Source organism: Bos taurus, chromosome X (genome assembly GCF_002263795.3).
Source record: "Bos taurus isolate L1 Dominette 01449 registration number 42190680 breed Hereford chromosome X, ARS-UCD2.0, whole genome shotgun sequence".
Lineage (NCBI taxonomy): Eukaryota > Metazoa > Chordata > Mammalia > Artiodactyla > Bovidae > Bos > Bos taurus.
In genome coordinates, this window is record NC_037357.1 from 59,678,534 (window position 1) to 59,702,296 (window position 23,763).

The 23,763-nt window shown below is 39.7% G+C and overlaps 1 protein-coding gene across 5 annotated transcripts in view; it reads right to left on the bottom strand.

Moving 5' to 3' along the window:
• Positions 1–23,763, bottom strand: part of DCX (doublecortin) — a 407,667-nt gene that overhangs the window by 213,822 nt on the left and 170,082 nt on the right. The window contains exon 4 of one of the 5 annotated variants that reach the window (XR_009493457.1): positions 2,820–18,807. The exons of the other annotated variants lie outside the window; for them this stretch is intronic. The gene's annotated coding sequence lies outside the window, so the exon portion shown is untranslated. Of the gene's footprint in view, positions 1–2,819; positions 18,808–23,763 lie in introns of those variants that run through there. 5 annotated transcript variants of the gene reach the window in all.

Here is a 23,763-nt window from a genome sequence, read left to right on the forward strand (position 1 = left end):
TCTGCCTGCAATGCAGGAGGCTGCCTGCAATGCAGGAGATGTGGGTTCGATTCCTGGATGAGGAAGATTCCCTGAAGAAGAGAATAGTTACCCACTCCAGTATTCTTGCCTGGAGAATTGCATGGACAGACCAGCTTGGTGCAATCCATGGGGTTGCAAAGAGGCAGACACGACTGGGCAACTAACAAACATAAAACATAAACCACTGTGATTATTTTCATGGGAAACTGTCTAAAATCTCATCCATTACTTTTTCTGATCATATAGAATCAGTCAAATTATATTTCCTTGTTCAAAAAACAATTTATAAATCTGTCTATAAATTTAACATACATTTTAATCCAAAATACTACTACACTGCTATAAATAAGTAGCCTCTTCATTCAAATACTTTACAAGTAATACTCTATGATACTTATGTATTAATGGTTGGCAATAATGAATACAGTCAGTCTTCCTAAAGAACACTTTAGTTTTATTGACAAATCTAACATTGATTTTTATACTAAAAATCCATGTTTAAAGGATCTTTCAAATAACCCAAGTGCAGGGAACATCATAATGTTCCCTAAACTCTTTGGAAGGTGATCAGAGATACACTACTGGGCCATGCTTCTGGCCTGACACAGGTGTGTGTTGGATGCTACATTTATTCCCTTTGAAGCAGCAGCAACCTACCATGTACATTTTGTGGTTTTCCAGAATCCTTTTATCTCCTCTGGACCACCATTTGATCCTTTTACCTTCTCTTGAAAGGTAAAGGAGGATGCAGTATAAACAAAAGACAAACACATTTTTTTTAAAGAAGTTACAGAAAAAGTCAAGTAACGAATTTTATTTTATTTTATTTGACTTTTTTTAAATTTTATTTTTTAATTTTACATAATTGTATTAGTTTTGCCAAATATCAAAATGAATCCGCCACAGGTATACATGTGTTCCCCATCCTGAACCCTCCTCCCTCTTCCCTCCCCATACCATCCCTCTGGGTCGTCCCAGTGCACTAGCCGCAAGCATCCAGTATCGTGCATCGAACCCGGACTGGCAACTCGTTTCTTACATGATATTTTACATGTTTCAATGTCATTCTCCCAAATCTTCCCACCCTCTCCCTCTCCCACAGAGTCCATAAGACTGTTAACGAATTTTAAATAATGAGATCAAATTTAATTTTCAGTCCAGTTCAGTTCAGTCGCTCAGTCGTGTCCGACTCTTTGCGACCCCATGAATTGCAGCATGCCAGGCCTCCCTGTAAATCACCAACTCCCGGAGTTCACTCAAACACGTGTCCATCGAGTTGGTGATGCCATCCAGCCATCTCATTCTCTGTTGTCCCCTTTTCCTCCTGCCCCCAATTCCCCCAGCATCAGAGTCTTTTGCAATGAGTCAACTCTTCGCATGAGGTGGCCAAAGTACTGGAGTTTCAGCTTTAGCATCATTCCTTCCAAAGAACACCCAGAGCTGATCTCCTTTAGAATGGACTGGTTGGATCTCCTTGCAAGGGACTCTCAAGAGTCTTCTCCAACACCACAGTTCAAAAGCATCAATTCTTCAGCGCTCAGCTTTCTTGACAGTCCAACTCTCACATCCATACATGACTACTGGAAAAACCATAGCCTTGACTAGACGGACCTTTGTTGGCAAAGTAATGTCTCTGCTTTTGAATATGCTATCTACGTTGGTCATAACTTTCCTTCCAAGGAGTAAGTGTCTTTTAATTTCATGGCTGCAGTCACCATCTGCAGTGATTTTGGAGCCCCCAAAAATAAAGTCTGACACTGTTTCCACTGTTTCCCCATCTATTTCCCAAGAAGTGATGGGACAAGATGCCATGATCTTAGTTTTCTGAATGTTGGGCTTTAAGACAATTTTTTCACTCTCCACTTTCACTTTCATCAAGAGGCTTTTTAGTTCCTCTTCACTTTCTAACATAAGGGCAGTGTCATCTGCATATCTGAGGTTATTGATATTTCTCCCAGCAATCTTGATTCCAGCTTGTGCTTCTTCCAGTCTGGCATTTCTCATGATGTATTCTGCATATAAGTTAAATAAGCAGGGTGACAATATACAGCCTTGATGTACTCCTTTTCCTATTTGGAACCAGTCTGTTGTTCCATGTCCAGCTCTAACTGTTGCTTCCCGACCTGCATATAGGTTTCTTAAGAGGCAGGTCAGGGGTTCTGGTATTTCCATGTCTTTCAGAATTTTCCACAGTTTATTGTGATCCACAGTCAAAGGCTTTGGAATAGTCAATAAAGCAGAAATAGATGTTTTTCTTGAACTCTCTTGCTTTTTTGATGATCCAGGGGATGTTGGCAATTTGATCTCTGGTTCCTCTGCCTCTTCTATAACCAGCTTGAACATCTGGCAGTTCATGGTACACGTATTGCTGAAGCTTGCCTTGGAGAATTTTGAGCATTACTTAACTAGCGTGTGAGATGAGTGCAATTGTGTGGTAGTTTGAGCATTCTTTGGCATTGCCTTTCTTTGGGATTCAAATTAAAACTGACTTTTTCCAGTCCTGTGACCGCTGCTGAGTTTTCCAAATTTGCTGGCATATTGAGTGCAGCACTTTCACAGCATCATCTTTCAGGATTTCAAATAGCTCAATTGGAATTCCATCACCTCCACTAACTTTGTTCCTAGTGATGCTTTCTAAGGCCCACTTGACTTCACATTCCAGGATGTTGGGCTCTAGGTGAGTGATCACACCATCGTGATTATCTTGGTTGTGAAGCTCTTTTTTGTACAGTTCTTCTGTGTATTCTTGCCACCTCTTCTTAATATATTCTGCTTCTGTTAGGTCCATACCATTTCTGTCCTTTATCGAGCCATCTTTGCATGAAATGTTCCCTTGGTATCTCTAATTTTCTTGAAGAGATCTCTAGTTTTTCCCATTCTGTTGTTTTCCTCTCTTTCTTTGCATTGATCACTGAGGAAGGCTTTCTTATCTCTTCTTGCTATTCTTTGGAACTCTGCATTCAGATGCTTATATCTTACCTTGTCTCCTTTGCTTTTCACTTCTCTTCTTTTCACAGCTATTTGTAAGGCCTCCCCAGACAGCCATTTTGCTTTTTTGCATTTATTTTCCCTGGGGATGGTCTTAATCCCTGTCTCCTGTACAACGTCATGAACCTCTGTCCATAGTTCATCAGGCACTCTATCTATCAGATCTAGTCCCTTAAATCTATTTCTCACTTCCACTGTATAATCATAAGGGATTTGATTTAGGTCATACCTGAATGGTCTAGTGGTTTTCCCTACTTTCTTCAATTTAAGTCTGAATTTGGCAATAAGGAGCTCATGATGTGAGCCACAGTCCCCTCCTGGTCTTGTTTTTGCTGACTGTATAGAGTTTCTCCATCTTTGGCTGCAAAGAATATAGTCAACCTGATTTCGGTGTTGACCATCTGGTGATGTCCTATGTTGAGAGTCCTCTCTTGTGTTGTTGGAAGAGGGTCTTTGCTATGACCAGTGCGTTCTCTTGGCAAAACTCTATTAGCCTTTGCCCTGCTTCATTTCATACTCCAAGGCCAAATTTGCCTGTTACTCCAGGTGTTTCTTGACTTGCTGCTTTTGCATTCCAGTCCCCTGTAATGAAAAGGACATCTTTTTTGGGTGTTAGTTCTAAAATGTCTTGGAGGTCTTCATAGAATCGTTCAACTTAAGCTACTTCAGCGTTACTGTTTGGGGCATAGACTTGGATTACTGTGATATTGAATGGTTTGCCTTGGAAACGAACAGAGATCATTCTGTTGTTTTTGAGATCGCATCCAAGTAGTACATTTCGGACTCTTTTGTTGACCATGATGGCTCCTCCATTTCTTCTAAGGGATTCCTCCCCACAGTAGTAGATATAATGGTCATCTGAGTTAAATTCTCCCATTCCAGTTCATTTTAGTTCGCTGTTCCTAGAATGTTGACGTTCACTCTTGCCATCTCTTGTTTGACCACTGAAAGAATGTGGTCCACTGGAGAAGGAAATGGCAAACCACTTGAGTATTCTTGCCTTGAGAACCCCATGATAAGTATGAAAAGGCAAAATTATAGGATACTGAAAGAGGAACTCCCCAGGTCAGTAGGTGCCCAATATGCTACTGGAGATCAGTAGAGAAATAACTCCAGAAAGAATGAAGGGACGGACCCAAAGCAAAAACAATACCCAGTTGTGGATGTGACTGGTGATAGAAGCAAGGTCCTATGCTGTAAAGAGCAACATTGCATAGGAACCTGGAATGTTAGGTCCATGAATCAAGGCAAATTGGAAGTTGTCAAACAGGAGATGGTAAGAATGAATGTCGGCATTCTAGGAATTAGCAAACTAAAATGGACTGGAATTTAATTTTAGGGCTAATTAAATATTCAACTTACTAGTGATTTCCTACCTAATCAAGAGTTTGCCTGCATCCTAAGTTGCTTCAGTCATGTCCAAGTCTGTGCAACCTTATGGACTCTAGCCCGCCAGGCTCCTCTGTCCATGGGATTCTCCAGGCAAGAATACTGGAGTGGGTTACCATACTCTCCTCCAGGGAATCTTCCTGACATAGGTATCAAACCTGTGACTCTCATGTCTTCTGCACTGGCAGGCAGGTTCTTTATCACTAGCACCACCTGGGAAGCCTAATCAATGGTTTATTCTATGGCAAAACCATACAGTGCTCCATAGGATACTTGCCTGCTCCCTAATCCTTAAATTTTCCATGTGTAAGGGCCAGTCCTGGGAACAGAAGGTGTCTTAGTCAGCTGCATGCTATAACAAAATATGACTTTTCATTGTATCCTCACATAGTGGACATCAGAGACTAGAAGGATACTCTCTTGTGTTTCTTCTAATAAGGTCACTCACTAATCCCATAAGGGCTCCATGCACATGATCTAATTATCTCCCAGAGGCCCCACTTCCAAAAAACCATCACACTGGAGTGTTATGATTACAACATATGAATTTTAGGGGGACACAAACATTCAGTCCATAACAGAAGGGCTGTCAACTACTCCATCACCTCTCCCATCAGCCTCCAAAACAAAGTCCAGGAATACAGTGGTAAGTTTCACTGAAGTTCAGTACTCAGCTCCCACTTCTGTACTCAGACTTACCAGCCATCATAGGTGGCTGCACACACTATGTGCTTGGACTACACAGCTATATAAGTCACTATTGTCAAAGGGAAAAAAAATAAAATGGCATTTCCTTTCATACATTTGTATCTTTGATCATGGGATTCCTTCAGGCTCGAATATTCTACCTTGCATTTTCTTTATCAAATCTCAACTCATTTTTTCAAGGCCTGGTCAGTGGCTAACTCTTCTGTGAAGGCTTCCCTAGTGTCCTCAGGCAGAACTAGCTCAACTTTCCCCCATACTTTCAAGTCACTTTACTTAGCACTGATAAGTCTGCCTAGTATGCACTTCATTCTGCTTTGTATTAAACATACTGACACGTTTGTTCTCTTTGACTAGATTGGTCTAGAAGCAGATGTTAGTTCACCTTTGTTCATGACATGGAATCCCTCCCTCCCTATGGACTTTGGTTCAAAGTGGTCCTTATCCCATGATATTATTGGGGGGAAAGGTAAATGGTCATTCTTTTTTTATTCACCACTGATAAAGTATGCATTGTAATGAAGTCACGAAGTCCTCCCAAGACATAATTCACTATAAGCCAGTATTACATTTGCTGTGTTTAGTTGCTCAGTCTTGTCTCACTCTTTGTGACCCCATGGACTGTAGCACTCCAGGCTCCTCTGTTCATGGGGATTCTCCAGGCAAGAATACTGGAGTGGTTTGCCATGCCCTCCTCTAGGGGATCTTCCTAACCCAAGAATCGAACCAAGGTCTCCTGCGTTGTAGGCAGATTCTTTACCAGCTGTGCTACCAGGAAAGTCCAGAATTATCTTTAACAAAAGACCTTCTTAAACTCTATTCCAATAAATGTTTATATTTCAAGAACAGCAAGCCCTCCTTAAGATACACCCCTAAAAACTGGAAACAGAACTGCCTTATGACCCAGCAATCTCACTGCTGGGCATACACACTGAGGACACCAGAATTGAAAGAGACATGTGTACCCCAATGTTAATCGCAGCACTGTTTATAATAGCCAGGACATGGAAGCAACCTAGATATCCATCAGCAGATGAATGGATAAGAAAGGTGTGGTACATATACACAATGCAGTATTACGTAGCCATTAAAAAGAGTACGTTTGAATCAGTTCTAATGAGGTGGATGAAACTGGAGCCTATTATACAGAGTGAAGTAAGACAGAAAGAAAAACACCAATACAGTATAGTAATGCATATATATTGAATTTAGAAAGATGGTAACAATAGCCCTGTATCAGATCAGATCAGTCGTTCAGTCATGTCCGACTCTTTGCAACCCCATGAATCGCAGCACACCAGGCCTCCCTGTCCATCACCAACTCCCGGAGTTCACTCAGACTCACCTCCATCGAGTCAGTAATGCCATCCAGCCATCTCATCCTCTGTCGTCCCCGTCTCCTCCTGCCCCCAATCCCTCCCAGCATCAGAGTCTTTTCCAATGAGTCAACTCTCCGCATGAGGTGGCCAAAGTACTGGAGTTTCAGCTTTAGCATCATTCCTTCCAAAGAAATCCCAGGGCTGATCTCCTTCAGAATGGACTGGTTGGATCTCCTTGCAGTCCAAGGGACTCTCAAGAGTCTCCTCCAACACCACAGTTCAAAAGCATCAATTCTTCGGTGCTCAGCCTTCTTCACAATCCAACTCTCACATCCATACATGACCACAGGAGAACCATAGCCTTGACTAGACGAACCTTTGTTGGCAAAGTAATGTCTCTGCTTTTGAATATGCTATATAGGTTGGTCATAACTTTCCTTCCAAGGAGTAAGCATCTTTTAATTTCATGGCTGCACTCACCATCTGCAGTGACTTTGGAGCCCAGAAAAATAAAGCGAGACAGCAAAAGAGATACAGATGTATAGAACAGTCTTTTGGACTCTGTGGGAGAGGGAGAGGGTGGGATGATTTGGGAGAATGGCATTGAAACATGTCTAATATCATATATGAGACAAATCGCCAGTCCAAGTTCAATGCATGATACTAGATGCTTGGGGCTGGTGCACTGAGATGACCCAGAGGGATGGTACGGGGAGGGAGGAGGGAGTGGGGTTCAGGATGGGGAACGTGTGTATACCTGTGGTGGATTCATGTTGATGTATGGCAAAACCAATACAATATTATAAAGTAATTAACCTCCAATTAAAATACATAAATTTATATTAAAAAAAGATACACCCCTAAAATCCAACCTGCAGAAAGTATTATCGTTAAGTCTCCAGTTACTCTTTGGAAAACATGAACTAACAACCAATAAAGTCTATGTGTATATTTATTATCTACTCCTTGACATCTGTTCTTACTGTCTCCATAAAAGGAATTCTTTTTAATGTATGAAGCATGACTTTCCCCATCTTTATAGTCAGTTTTACAATCAATTTGTATTCATCAGTGGCTCAGTTGTAAAGAAACTTGTGCCAATGCAGGAGATGCGGGTTCTATCCCTGGTTTGGAAAAATCCCCTGGAGAAGGAAATGGCAATATACTTCAGTATTCTTGCCTGGGAAATCCCATGGACCAAAGAGCCTGGTGGGCTACAGTTGGTGGGTCTCAGAGAGTCAGACATATTTAGATAAGTAGCTACATATTTCCAGTACACAGTTGGGAGGAGCACTATGCTGATCTGGCTATTATTCTGGTCTCGTAGAATACAAGGGAGGAATGATCTACTCAGTTATCAATTGGGTTTCGTTCTTTCATTATTGCAGATACACCTGTGCAAATAGCAAACCTCTAAAATCAGCACTTTGGATCACAGTTTAGTCTACTTTCTGGACCCAGATGGGACTCTAGGAACATCATTTCAAAATGAATATCAGAGTATTTGCCCCTGCAGTCCTTTTGGCTGGATGGGGCAAGAGATTGGCCAAGGAGGTGCAATAATAAGAAAAATGCTCAGTAGTCTCTCTGCTTCTTCAGTCAGGCTCCCAGACAGACTTCTGAATCTCCAGAGTGATTAATACTCAATGACACTGTGTTCTGAGAACTTCAATGTGGTAGGGTAGAAAGGACTTCGCAGGTGGCACTAGCAGTAAAGAACTCGCCTGCCAATGCTGGAGACATAAGAGACGTGGGTTCAATCCCTGGGTCGGGAAGATCCCTTGGAGGAGGGCATGGCAACTCACTCGAGTATTCTTGCCTGGAGAATCCCCATGGACAGAGGAGCCTGGTGGGCTAAGGTCCATGGGATCACAAAGAGTCAGACACAACTGAAGTGAGCTAGCATGAAGGCAGAGTAGAAAGAACAGAGGATTTGAAATTTGGGAGGAGGGTTCAGGATGGGGCACACATGTATACCTGTGGCAGATTCAGTTTGATATTTGGCAAAACTAATACAATTATGTAAAGTTTAAAAATAAAATAAAATTAATTAAAAAAAAAGAAATTTGCTAAATTTGAGCCTAATTCCTGAACTCGAGATAAATCAATTAAATTTTGTGAAATATATACCACTTTTTAAAAATGTAAAATGGAGTTAATGCCTACCCACATAGGATTGGGTAATGTATAACTGAGATGATGTAGGGCTGAACACACAGGAAACATTAATAGTAGCTTTAACCTATGAGTTGTCAAAAAAAAAAAAAAAAGCTGCAGGGTAACAGACAGTCCCTTCATCGGGCATTTGGTATGTGCACAATATTTTTGGATTTTTGCATGTACTAACAGCTCACATTTTTTTCATAATAACTATGGAATTCTAAATAGGACATATCAGGTTGACTTCCTCCCAAAAAGTCCCACAGTATTTGCTCATCCTCATTCTGAAATCTGAAATTCCCTTTAGTTTCACTTATAGTTCATCTAAATTGCAAAGCCTCAAGGACAGCTCGATGTTTATGCAGTATTGCAAAAGATCCCAAAAGCCGGTTTTGATAAAGAAAAGAAAAATTGATGAAGATACTAGGCCTTAGCGGATGGCTAACACCAAAGGGTAGGGATGGGTAAAGCCAGAAAAAGGTACACTCTTAATATAATAAGCTTGGTATACATCAAGACTCTTGGAGAAAAATACTAATACTTAACTATTGAATACTATGTACCAGGCACTGTTCTAAGCCATTTACATGGAATGTTTTATGTAATACTTGCAATAACCCTCTGAGGCTGTTACCTTATTCTTCCCATTTTTCAGATGAAAATACTGAGGGTCTAAGAAATTAAGTGGGTTTCCCAGGTGGTTCTGTGGTAAAGAATCCACCTGCCAATGCAGAAGAAGTGGGAATGATCCCTGGGTTGTGAAGATCCCCTGGAGAAGGGATAGCAACCCACTCCAGGATTCTTGCTTGGAAAAATCCCATGGACAGAGGAGCCTGGTGGGCTACATACAGTCCATGGGGTCACAAAGAGTCAGACATGACTGAGTGAATGAGCACTGAGCGCACAAGAAGCTGAGTAATTTTACAAGGTTACTTGCAGAGCCAGGATTTGGATGCAGTCTGGCTAGATCTTGAGTTGATCTATTATCTGTGATTTTAAGCATCATATATGACAGCAGCTGACATTTGGTAAATGTCGATGGTAAAATCTATGAGATGTAGTTCTAAGCACTTAACATGAATTATCTCATAATAATCCTCCAACAACCCTTGGGAGTGTCATTGTTAACTCCATTTGACAGAATAAGAGTCTGTGATTCAGAGAGTTAAATTACTTGCCCAAGGTCATGTAGCATAAAAATGACAAATAAGCCAAGATTCCAACCAAGCACTTTGGTTCTGTGGCTTGCATTCTTTTTTTTTTTCATTCAAGTATAGCTGCTTTACAATATTAGCTTCAAATGTACAACATAGTGATTCAATATTTTTATAGATTATAATCCATTTAAAGATATAAAATATTGGCTGTATTCCCTGAGCTGTACATTATATCCTTGTATCTTATTTTATACCTAGTAGCTTGTACCTCTTAACCTTCTATATCTTGCCCCTCCTCCCATCGCTGTCCTCACTGGTAACCACTTGTTTGTTCTCTATACCTGTCAGTCTGTTTCTGTTTTGTTACACTCATTCATTTCTTTTATTATTTAGATTTGTGTCTGGCATGCTTAACAGGCTACCTTATACTGCCTCTCCAGGTAAAACAGGTATTACTAACCCCATCTAACAGATGAGAAACAGGTGTCCTGTGTCTGAGGTCACATAGCCCCTAAGCAGAAACAGATCCTAAAGCCAGGGTTTCAGAATCTTTGCTTTAACCAGGACATCTTCTACAGCTTGGGATTTACAGTTTGCAAGGCCTTTCACAGTTTTGCCTCTGTTAAATAGGCAGCTCAAAGGCAGTTTCTCAGGCTTTGGTTATTCCACAACAGCTTGGTGGATTAGTTGCTGTTCTTTTTTGGTGTTCTAAAACTGAGAATTCCTAAAGGGTTGATCTAAGAAGATTATAAAGAATAACCCTAGAATGTTCTTTCCTAACACTCTGCCTCTCCATCTTCAGGCCTTACAGGAAATACATTGGCAATTATCACAGGAAAACCAATCATTCAGCCAGCACTACCTAACAAATTGCTTTGAAACTATTTTGGAAGTGACAGATGAGTGCCAGGTCCTGGAAGGCACATGTTCTTGCTTCCTTAATTGCTGCCTGATCAAAAAGCATAAGGCAAATAATATTGAGACTCTTATCTCCAAAGTGCACTACTTCTGATGGCAGAAGAAGCTGTACATGTACCTATTAAACAGGCCTACTGAAACCTTGTTTGCTCAATATTAATTAAGAGATGCTAATATAACCCAGAATCTGTGAACAAGGCAAGAAGTCATTTGTAGATTATCAGGACACATATTTCATATTTTTATAAACTTTTAATAGCTTAAGTAGCTAAAAGTACTTTTATAAACATGGAAATTCAACCATTTAATGCCTCTAGGATATGAGAAAAAGGTTAATGTTTAGGTCTTCCAATTTGGAATAAAAATATTGAGATGAAAAGCTAACCAATACAATATTGTAAAGTAATTAGCCTCCAATTAAAATAAATAAATTTAAATTAAAATAATAATAATAATTTTAAAAAATGGAATGACCAGACAGAGGGACTGTCTTCCATTTCTTTGGCAGCCAACTGCTTGTGACTTAGGAGGAGATTTAGTAGCTCCCACATATTCCAGTGAGGGAAAAATAAAAAAAAAAAAAAAGAAAGAAAAGCTATTAAAAAAGACAGGTTTCCAGATTCTTAATTTGCTGCTATATCCTTAAGCTAATGGCTCTACATAGCAGTACTCATTCTAGGCAAAAACATAAGTATGATATTTGGTTTTGGGTCTTTCTGTATTTTCCTTTATCCACTCAGCAATCTTCATGTCCTTTCTGTGCTTCTCTCTTCCTCACTCAAATGGCCTAATGCTAAAAGATTTTTATTATGGTTTCTAAAGTGGACCAGAACCATACTCTATGACTTGCTCTCCACATTCCCACTTGAAAAATTACCCAAGTCCCATTCCAATAGGACTTTCTACAAAGTGTAATTTATAAAAGCAACCATATGACTTCAAAATCCCAGTTCTGGGAAAGTATGTGGCACAAACAAAAGTGCTAGTAGGTAAGACTAGATGTAGGAAGATAAAAGAGTGAGGTAAACAACTGTCCTAGTTTGCCCATTGCTGAGGCAAATTTCCTGGGACATGGGACTTCAGTGCTAAACCCAGAAAACTTCCAGGTGAACTGAAACAAGTCATTTCAGTTGAGTTCAGTTCAGTCGCTCAGTCAAGTTGGACTCTGCGACCCCATGAATCACAGCACGCCAGGCCTCCCTGTTCATCAACAACACCCGGAGCTCACTCAAACTTACATTCATCGAGTCAGTGATGCCATCCAGCCATCTCATCCTCTGGCATTCCCTTCTCCTCCTTCCCCCAATCCCTCCCAGCATTAGGGTCTTTTCCAATGAGTCAACTCTTCGCATGAGGTGGCCAAAGTACTGGAGTTTCAGCTTCAGCATCAATCCTTCCGATGAACACCCAGGACTGATCTCCTTTAGGATGGACTGGTTGGATCTCCTTGCAGTCCAAGGGACTCTCAAGAGTCTTCTCCAACACCACAGTTCAAAAGCATCAATTCTTCGGTGCTCAGCCTTCTTCACAGTCCAACCTTCACATCCATACATGACGACTGGAAAAACCATAACCTTGACTAGACAGACCTTTGTTGGCAAAGTCATATCTCTGCTTTTCAATATGCTATGTACGTTGGTCATAACTTTTCTTCCAAGGAGTAAGTGTCTTAATTTCATGGCTGCAGTCACCCATCTGCAGTGATTTTGGAGCCCCCCCAAAAAACATCTGACACTGTTTCCACTGTTTCCCCATCTATTTCCCATGAAGTGGTGGGACCGGATGCCATGATCTTCGTTTTCTGAATGTTGAGCTTTAAGCCAACTTTTTTACTCTCCTCTTTCACTTTCATCAAGAGGCTCTTTAGTTCCTCTTCACTGTCTGCCATAAGGGTGGTGTCATCTGCATATCTGAGGTTATTGATATTTCTCCCGGTAATCTTGATTCCAGCTTGTGTTTCTTCCAGCCCAGTGTTTCTCATGATGTACTCTGCATATAAGTTAAATAAACAGGGTGACAATATACAGCCTTGACGTACTTCTTTTCCTATTTGGAACCAGTCTGTTGTTCCATGTCCAGTTCTAACTGTTGCTTCCTGACCGGCATATAGGTTTCTAATGAAGCAGGTCACGTGGTCTGGTATTTCCATGTCTTTCATAATTTTCCACAGTTTATTGTGATACACACAGTCAAAGGCTTTGGCATTGTCAATAAGGCAGAAATAGATGTTTTTCTGGAACTCTCTTGCTTTTTTGATGATCCAGCAGATGTTGGCAATTTGATCTCTGGTTCCTCTGCCTTTTCTAAAACCAGCTTGAACATCTGGAAGTTCATGGTTCATGTATCGCTGAAGCCTGGCTTGGAGAATTTTGAGCATTACTTTACTAGCATGTGAGATGAGTGCAATTGTGTGGTAGTTTGAGCATTCTTTGGCATTGCCTTTCTTTGGGATTGGAATGAAAACTGACCTTTTAGCCAGTCCTGTGGCCACTGCTGAGTTTTCCAAATTTGCTGGCATATTGAGTGCAGCACTTTCACAGCATCATCTTTCAGGATTTGTAATAGCTCAACTGGAATTCCATCACCTCCACTAGCTTTGTTCATAGTGATGCTTTCTAAGGCTCACTTGACTTCACATTCCAGGATGTCTGGCTCTAGGTGAGTGATCACACCATTGCCATTATCTTGGTCGTGAAGATCTTTTTTGTTCAGTTCTTCTATGTATTCTTGCCACCTCTTCTTAATATCTTCTGCTTCTGTTAGGTCCATACCATTTCTGTCCTTTATCGAGCCCATCTTTGCATGAAATGTTCCCTTGGTATCTCTAATTTTCTTGAAGAGATTTCTAGTCTTTCCCATTCTGTTGTTTTCTTCTATTTCTTTGCATTGATAACTGAGAAAGGCTTTCTTATATCTCCTTGCTATTCTTTGGAACTCTGCATTCAGATGCTTATATCTTTCCTTTTCTCCTTTGCTTTTCACTTCTCTTCTTTTCACAGCTATTTGTAAGACCTCCTCAGACAGCCATTTTGCTTTTTTGCATTTCTTTTCCATGGGGATGGTCTTGATTCCTGTCTCCTGTACAATGGCAGGAACCTCTGTCCATAGTTCATCAGGCACTCTATCAGATCTAGTCCCTTAAATCTATTTCTCACTTTCACTGTATAATCATAAGGGATTTGATTTAGGTCATACCTGAACGGTCTAGTGGTTTTCTCCACTTTCTTCAATTTAAGTCTGAATTTGGCAATAAGGATTTCATGATTTGAGCCACAGTCAGCTCCCAGTCTTGTTTTTGCTGACTCTACAGAGCTTCTCCATCTTTGGCTGCAAAGAATATAATCAGTCTGATTTCAGTGTCAACCATCTGGTGATGTCCATGTGTAGAGTCTTCTCTTGTGTTGTTGGAAGAGGGTGTTTGCCATGACCAGTGCATTCTCCTGGCAAAACTCTATTAGCCTTTGCCCTGCTTCATTCCATACTCCAAGACCAAATTTGCCTGTTACTCCAGATGTTTCTTGACTTCCTACTTTTGCATTCCAGTCCCCTATAATGAAAAGGACATCTTTTTGGGGTGTTAGTTCTAAAAGGTCTTGTAGGTCTTCATAGAGCCGTTCAAATTCAGTTTCTTCAGTGTTACTGGTTGGGGCATAGACTTGGATTACTGTGATACTGAATGGTTTGCCTTGGAAATGAACAGAGATCATTCTGTTGTTTTTGAGATTGCATCCAAGTACTGTATTTCAGACTCTTGTTGACCATGATGGCTACTCCATTTCTTCTAAGGGATTCCTGCCTGCAGTAGTAGATATAATGGTCATCTGAGTTAAATTCACCCATTCCAGTCCATTTTAGTTCGCTGATTCCTAGAATGTCAATGTTCACTCTTGCCATCTCCTGTTTGACTTCTTCCAATTTGCCTTGATTCGTGGACCTGACATTCCAGGTTTCTATGCAATATTGCTCTTTACAGCATTGGACCTTGCTTCTATCACCAGTCACATCCACAACTGGGTATTGTTTTTGCTTTGGCTCCATCCCTTCATTCTTTTTGGAGTTATTTCTCCACTGATCTCCAGTAGCATATTGGGCACCTACCAACCCAGAGAGTTCCCCTTTCAGTATCTTATCATTTTGCCTTTTCATGCTATGCGTGGGGTTCTCAAGGCAAGAATACTGAAGTGATTTGCCATTCCCTTCTCCAGTGGACCACATTCTTTCAGACCTCTCCACTATGACCCATCCGTCTTGGGTGGCCCCACACAGCATGGCTTAGTTTCATCGAATTAGACAAGGCTGTGGTCCATGTGATCAGATTGGCTAGTTTTCTGTGATTGTGGTTTCAGTGTGTCTGTCTTCTGATGCCCTCTCACAACACCTACCGTCTTACTTGGGTTTCTCTTAACTTGGACGTGGGTTATCTCTTCATGGCTGCTCCAGGAAAGAGCAGCCGCTGCTCCTTACCTTGGACAAGGGTTATCTCCTCATGGCCACCCCTCCTGACCTTGAATGTGGAGTAGCTCCTCTTGGCCCTCCTGTGCCTGAGCAGCCGCCACTCCTTGGACGTGGGGTTGCTCCTCTCGGCTGCCTCCCATAACCTTGGCTGTGGGTAGCTCCTCTCGGCCGCCACCCCTGACCTTGGACGTGGGGTAGCTCCTCTCAGCCACTCCTGTGCTGACACTCTGGCACTCTCAGTCGCCGCCCCTGACCTTGATCGAGGGGTAGCTCCTCTCAGTCGTGCTTCTGCACGGTCTGTTGCAGCCGGTTTACCCAAGGCATATTTTTTACAGTAAGCAAACAATAAAAAAAAAGAACAAATGTTCATCAGTAGAGTAATAGTTGAGTAAATTAAGGGATGTCATTTTGTAGAGTATTACTTAGTTATTGAAAAGAATGAGGCAAATCTCATGTATTGAACAGAAAATATTCCTGCAAAGAATCATTAAATCCAAAATCAAGTATACAATAAAATGTCCAGTATAATACCATTTTTGCTATAGTTTCTTTTTTAAAAAAGGCAATGAAAGTAGAAAAGTGACATGATCAGATTTGCCTATTAGATCTAATCCTAAATGTGAAAATAACTTGGCATTTAAAAATCCAGTTTTGTATTGGATAACACAGGGGTAATCCACACATTTGGAAAGATCATTAGAGCAATTATTAATAGTTATTATTCCTCAGGCCTATGAATTTTGAAAAATGTATCCTAAATTCATGGAAAAAAATAGAGTAATCTAGAATAACTTGGGATTCCCTTGTGGATCAGTTGGTAAAGAATCTGCCTACAATGCAGGAAACCTGCATTCAGTTCCTGGGTCAGGAAGATCACCTGGAGAAGGAAATGGCAATCCACTCCAGTATTCTTGCCTGAGAAATTCCATGGACAGAGGAACCTGGCGGGCTACAATCCATGGGTGTCACAAGACTTGGACACGATTGAGTGACTAAACTACCACCATAATAACTTAGAATTACAGTGTCATACCAGAAAAGATGAATGTTCAAAAAAATGAATAGAAAAACAAAAGAATAATAGAATGAAAGCAAATAGGCATGATTCTCAATTTTTAAGTTAAGTGGCCTAAAAAAAAAATCCAAATGCAATTGCTAGTGATGGAAGCAGAGAGAAGGAGTAAAAACTTGTAAGATAATGCTTAGCTAGGAAATAAAAATGTTTAATAAATAAAGTTTAGAGCTGTTTGAGTTTCATGATAGTGCAGATCTTTGATATGAACAGATTCACTATATGACATATATAAAAATAAATAAAACTGATTTGAAAACTTTTTAGTAAGTAGATATAGTCACTGCAAAAATTGTGTTTTGTGAGTGAAATATGTTATAGAGGTATGCAATACTTTGGGGAGTTGTCAGTGTCTCAGGACTTCTTTCTTTTATATGCCAAAGGTCATCTATATACAGAAGGCAATAAGAATAAAAATTAACTATGGTACACCAAATGGGTAATGATGATTTTTATTGATTAATATGAATAAAAAATATTTTAACTTTTTCTTAATACTCTTCTGTTTTCCAACTGTACCTACAAATGAAATGTAGTCCTTTTATAATCAGAAACAACAACAACAAAATTAGTTATTAGCTTCTATGCATCACTGGGGGGCTTTCCTCCTAGCTCAGTCAGTAAAGAATCTGTCTGCAACGCAGGAGACTGGGGTTCCATTCCTGGGTAGGGAAGATCCCCTGGAGAGGAAATGGCAACCCACTCCAGTATTCTTGCCTGGAGAATCCCATTAACAGAGGAGCCTGGCAGGTTATAGTCCATGGGGTCACAAGAGTCAGACACGACCTAGTGACTAAATCACCATCCATCACTGGAAAAGGATTTCCACTGTGTGGAAAAGGATTGTGTCAATGCAATGTTGGTGAGAGTGTAATGCAGAGGAACAAAACTTGCCACCCTAAAATGCTCTTCAGGCTGTAGATTATTTCAAGCTGAAAACGAGCAGGGCCCAAAAGACTCAGGAAGAACCTTAGACATTCCTCCTAACTGTGTAAAGAATGTAGAGAAAGCCAATTCCAAGAAGTGAGATATTATTAATACCATAGATAACTACAGTAAAACTACATGGGTTAGACAAGGAGGAACCTAGAAAAGTCTGTTAAAATTCCTATCTGGGTCTCACTGCTTTTGTTGTTGTTGTTGTTCAGTCGACTCTTTGTGACCATTGTTTCTGTGACGGAGTAGCCATCATAGTCAACAAAAGAGTCTGAAATGCAGTACTTGGATGCAATCTCAAAAACGACAGAATGATCTCTGCTCGTTTTCAAGGCAAGCCATTCAATATCACTATAATCCAAATCTATGCCCTGACCAGAAATGCTGAAGAAGTTGAAGTTGAATGGTTCTATGAAGACCTGCAAGACCTTCTAGAACTAACACCCAAAAAAGATGTCCTTTTCATTATAGGGGACTGGAATGCAAAAGTAGGAAGTCAAGAAATACCTGGAGTAACAGGCAAATTTGGCCTTGGAGTACAGAATGAAGCAGGGCGAAGGCTAATAGAGTTTTGCTAAGAGAACACAATGGTCATTGTTTCTGTAAGGCCCAGCAAACATTTGTTTACCAAACATTTGCTTTTTAATTTCCATGTCAATTGCCTTACTCCCCCTTGAAGTCTTAAACCACTACCCCCAACATCCTCTTTTGTTTTTAGCTGAAAATGGTATAAAGGTGAGGGTTTCAGCCTTTTTGGCAAGTTACTCAGTTCTCCTGGGTCTCTTCCATCTATACATGTTATTAAACTTTTGTTCAATTTTCTCCTGTTGATCTGTCTCATGTCAATTTCATTCCTAGACCAGCCAGAAGAACCTTGAAATGTAGAGGAATTTTTTTTTTCCTTCTTGACAGTAAATAGGTGACCCCTTTTTAGAAGGCAATTAGCTGTATCAATAAAATGTTTTAGCTTGAAAATCTTCAATCCAGCAATTTCACTTTTCTGTGTGGATATCTGTATATATAAGGACAATTACTGTAGCGTTATAATAGCAGAACTTTGAACAAACCATATTCATCAATGGGTTACTGGTTAAATGTAAGCTGTGTATCATTGGAAGGACAGATGCTGAAGCTGAAACTCTACTTTGGACACCTGATGCAGAGAGCCAACTCATTAGAAAAGACCCTGATGCTGGGAAGATTGAGGGCAAAAGAAGGTGGCGACAGAGAATGAGATAGTTGGAGTCCATCACTACTGATCACCAACTCAATGGACTTGAGTTTGAGCAAACTCTGGGAGGTAGTGAAGGACAGAGAAGCCTGGTGTGCTTCAGTCCATGGGGTCACAAAGAGCCAGACACAACTTAGCGACTGAACAACACCAACAACAATATACTAAGGAATAAAGGGAAGACAATTAAAAGAATAGGTAAATAATGACATGGAAGGCTGTCCATGGTATGTGGTTGAATGAAAACGAATTGCAGAATAATGTATTTGTAACCTTATTCCTTATATGTGTACATGTACACAAACATATTTGCATGAGCATAGAAAAATTCTTGCCTGGAGAATCCCAGGGACGGGGGAGTCTGGTAGGCTGCCGTCAGTGGGGTTGCAGAGTCGGACACGACTGAAGTGACTTAGCAGCAGCAGCAGGAGCAGCAGCAGCAGCAGAAGAAAAAGTCTAGAGATATAGAAATGAAACTGTTCTGTTAAAACAGTGGTTACTTCTGTAAAGGTTAGGGGAAGGGTGGAGAGAGGCTTTCACTTTATATATTTATGTATTGCTTAAGATTTTCTTTTTTAGTCATAAACATGTAAAATCTTGTTAAAAAAGGAGTTTTATCCTGAAAAAGAAATCATTACACATGCGCGCGTGCACACACACACACACACACATACACACAATCAGAAAACTCTTTCACATTAAAGTGTTAGAAGTTGATTGGAACCATAAAATTTGACCTGAGGAATCAGATGCAATTTAGCTGATGGTCTCCAGAAATGCAAAATCCTACCACCAAGGAATGAATGAATGACTGAATGGCATTTTAGATTTGTCACAGTAGAAAAAAGAGGTGAACAGTTTTGGGTGAACTGAGGGCAGAGAGTGTTCCTAGTGTTTCCACATTATATCACAACACGTGAAAGACAACAAACATATTCTCTCAAAGGGTTTAGGGAATCATAGGCTATATTATATAATTTATTTTCAGGGCTAGTTCCAGGAAACCACTCTAAAGTCTTATGTACTGATTTCAGCCAGGTCTCTAAAGGACTTCCAGGATGACCAGTAAAGTCTAATAACATGGCTAAATTTTCCATTGAATTGAACCTAAATATTTCAATAGATAGCCCTATAACAACATGGTTTTCAATATGTACATTCTTCATGGAACATTATGCTGTGAGTTCCTATTAATTAAATTTAACCTAGACAACACTTATCAGCACACCACCTTCACTCTCTGCTACCAAAAAAGAGAAAAGAGAAAAGAAAAAAAGATGGCTGCAATTTGCTCAGACATCCTGGTTTTGTTGAAATGATTTTAAATCCTTTGTTTCTTAATCGATACTTTCCCCATAGTAATTAAAGTATGGCAATAAATAAGGATGAAGCCTTTTATATTACTTAACAATGACAGGGTCAGACTCTCAATCTCAAATTCATCAGCTTGAGATGAGAAGCAGCAGCACAACGGGGGAAACCCATCTGTCTTTATTAAGACTTGGCACCAATAGAGAAAAGCTCATTTAGTAAATGGCAGTTCCCATTCTGCAAAGCGACAGAAAATTTACTGCACTGTCAGCAGGAAAAAAATAATCCACTCAGAGAAAGTTGTTATATTCAGTTCATTCGCTCAGTTGTGTCTGACTCTTTGCGACCCCATGGACTGCAGCACTCCAGGCTTCCCTGTCCATCACCAACTCCTGGAGTTTACTCAAATTCATGTCCACTGAGTCGGTGATGCCATCCACCCATCTCATCCTCTGTCATCCCCTTCTCCTCCCACCTTCAATCTTTCCCAGCATCAGGGTCTTTTCCAATGAGACAGTTCTTCACATCAAGTGGCCAAAGTATTGGAGTTTCAGCCTCAGCATCAGTCCTTCCGATGAATATTCAGGACTGATTTCCTTTAGGATGGACTGGTTGGATCTCCTTGCAGTCCAAGGGACTCTCAAGAGTCTTCTACAACACCACAGTTCAAAAGCATCAATTTCTTTGGCCCTCAGCTTTCTTTATAGTCCAACTCTCACATCCATACATGACTACTAGAAAAACCATAGATTTGACTAGGTAGACCTTTGTTGGCAAAGTAATGTCTCTGCTTTTGAATATGCTGTCTAGGTTGGTCGTAACATTTCTTCCAAGGAGCAAGCGTCTTTTAACTTCATGGCTGCAGTCACCATCTGCAGGGACTTTGGAGCCCGAGAAAATAAAGTCTCTCACTGTTCTCATTGTTTCCCTATCTATTTGCCATGAAGTGATGGGACCAGATGTCTTGATCTTCGTTTTCTAAATGTTGAGTTTTAAGTCAACTTTTCAATCTCCTTTTTCACTTTCATCAAGAGGCTCTTTAGTTCTTCTTCACTTTCTGCCATAAGGGTGGCATCATCTGCATATCTGAGGTTACTGATATTTCTCCCAGCAATCTTGATTCCAACTTGTGCTTCTTCCAGCCCAGCATTTCTCATGATGTACTCTGCATATAAGTTAAATAAGCAGGGTGACAATATACAGCCTTGACATATTCCTTTCCCAATTTGGAACCAGTCTGTTGTTATATTAGAGAGATTTAAAGAGAAAGCATTTTACTGATATTACAGAGGATAAAAATTTCTACCTAATAATACATAGCAAAGTAGAAAAAATGAGTAAATAAAAAGCTAGGTCATTGTTCATAGTGTCTTTCCCTTCCCTAACACACTTATCTTCTAGACCTATTCCTATCTTTTCCATCATTTATGGCTAGAAATAAACCCCAGATCTACCCAAAGCCCTTCCTAATTTCAATCCAAACTAATTTCATCTTCCTGCCACCAGATTCTTTTAATGGGCATAATTTAGTACACTAAATTTACTATGTATTTTCATCCTCTAATTATTCAAGTACTGGTTTGCTCTGCCCAACTAGGTTTCAAGCTCCTTGTGGAATGTTTAAGACACCTTAGCACTTGGAAGGGTGCTAGGCAAATAATAAGTGTTCAACAAATGCTTGATAATGAAATTTTTTCTGCTCTAAATCTCATTATCTATGATGACCATCTTCATTGGACAAGAAACTGGAAAAAAAAAAAAAAACAATAGCTCAATTTCTTAAATAATTCAAAAGTATTTACCAAAGTAATACACACCCAAGGTTAAAACATAATAGAATAAAGGAGGGCTTACAGTGCAAAGCAACGGATATCTGTTCCACCACACCACATCTCATATTTATGTACCCACCCCCACCCAGGACAGCCCCCTCTATTTGTTTGGCTGTTTCTTCTTGTAGTTACCTCCTATAATTCTAAAAGATACATGCACCCCAATGTTCACTTTAGCACTGTCCACAGCCAAGTCATGGAAGCAATCTAAATGTCCATTGATTTTTTTTTTTTAATGAATAAAGAAGATGTAGTATACATTTACAATGGAATATTACTCAGCCATAAAAAGAATGAATTAATGCCATTTTTGGGAACATGGATGGACCTAGAGATTATCATACTAAGTGAAGTAAGCGAGACAGAGAAAAACAAGTATCATATAATGTTGCTTATATGTGAAATCTAAAAAAAAAAAGAAAGATACAAATGAATGTATATACAAAACAGAAATAGATGAAAACAGACTTATGGTTAACAAAGGGGAAAGGGGTGGGAGCAAGATAATATTAGGAGGTTAACATATACACACTACTATATATAAAGTAGATAACCGATAAGGACCTACTGTATAGCACAGGGAACTAAACTCAGTATTTTGTAATAATCTATATGGGAAAAGAGACTTCCCTCATAGCTCTGTCAGTAAAGAATCTGCCTGCAATGCAGGAGACCCTGGTTCGATTTCTGTGTTAGGAAGATCCCCTGGAGAAGGAAATGGCAACCAGTATTCTTGCCTGGAGAATCCCATGGAGAGAGGGGCCTGGCAAGATTTGGACACGACTTAGTGACTAAACAACAACCATATGGGAAAAGAATCTGAAAAAGAATATATATACATAACTGAATCACTGTGCTATACACCTGAAAATAACATGACATTGTAAATCAACTAGACTTTAATTCAAATAAAGAACACCAAGGTCAATATCATTCTCATTTCTTTGTAGGTTACTATTTTCTCTCTGGAAGCTTTGACGATATCTTTATACTTTTTACTCTGATATTTCATAAGAATATACTCTGAAAATTTCTTTGATAATTCTCTCTACTTTGTTCTCTCTTGAATTACTATTAGTCAAATGTTGAATCTCCCTAATTTTCCTTCTGTATACCATGTTATTTTCTATCTCATTTTCCTTCTTTTAGTCTTTCTGTGCTTTCTTTTATATTTCCTCAACTCTTCCAACTTCCCTTGAATTACATCTCAATAATCATATTTTTTAATTTAATTTTTTTGTTTGACCTCTTATTATTTATTTTCAGATATCCTATTTCTGTTATATAAATGAAATGTTTCCTTGAATCTCTCTGAGTTTACTAATTAGAGTGTTTTGCCTCTCTTCTCTCTTTTGTCTCTCAAGAGCCCTTGATTTTTTTTTTTCTATCTGTACATCATTCTTTCATGTTGAAAGTTTTCCTTAAATATTTGGTGATCATTGATTCTTTTGTTCACATGGAAGAATGAGACAGTAAAAAAAAGTGTTTGGGAACTTCATATACATGAATAGGGAGCTAGTCATTTTGTTGTTGGATTTTCTAAATGCAAAAAAATGTGGAGGCCTTTTCTCTTGGACCTCTCAATCTCTTTAAAGAATAACGTCAATTTTTGGAGCTCATGGAGGACATTTCTGACTACAAGGTATTCTGTCTACCAGACTGGGTGGGGGGTGGGTAATGGAGGAATCTATAAAAATGACTTATTAAAAAAATCTGTAATAATTTATCCCTTCTCCAACCCTTATGCCTTACATCTCACTCATTCTTTTTTTTCAAATGTAGCATTTATGCAGAGAAGGGTGACTTTCTCTTTCACTGTATCACCCCTCTGCAAGTATTGTAAACTGTAGCTTCTTCTATACTACTTTGTCAGTTCCTACACCTCCATCTGCTTTCCAGCTTTTATCCAAGTTTCATCCACTAATGGCTCCTTTTCCATTCTCTTCAACATCATGAATTTATATCTTTTGCATTCTTTTGCTATCTTGAGATGAAGAGGTAATATATGTATGTAATCAATCTGCTGTCTTTAATTTATTGAATTGCATAAATCTGTTTTTTGTTTTGTTTCTTTTTGGCCATGCTGCACAGCTTGCAGGATCTTAGGCCCCCATCCAGGGATTGAACCTGGACCCTTGGCAGTGAAAGTGCCAGGTTTTGACCACTGGACCACCAGGGAACTCCCTATAAACCTGTTTTGATTTAAGTTTGAGCTCTCACTTTGCTATTTACTTTATTTCTTCTGGAAGTATCATATATATTGCTGTGA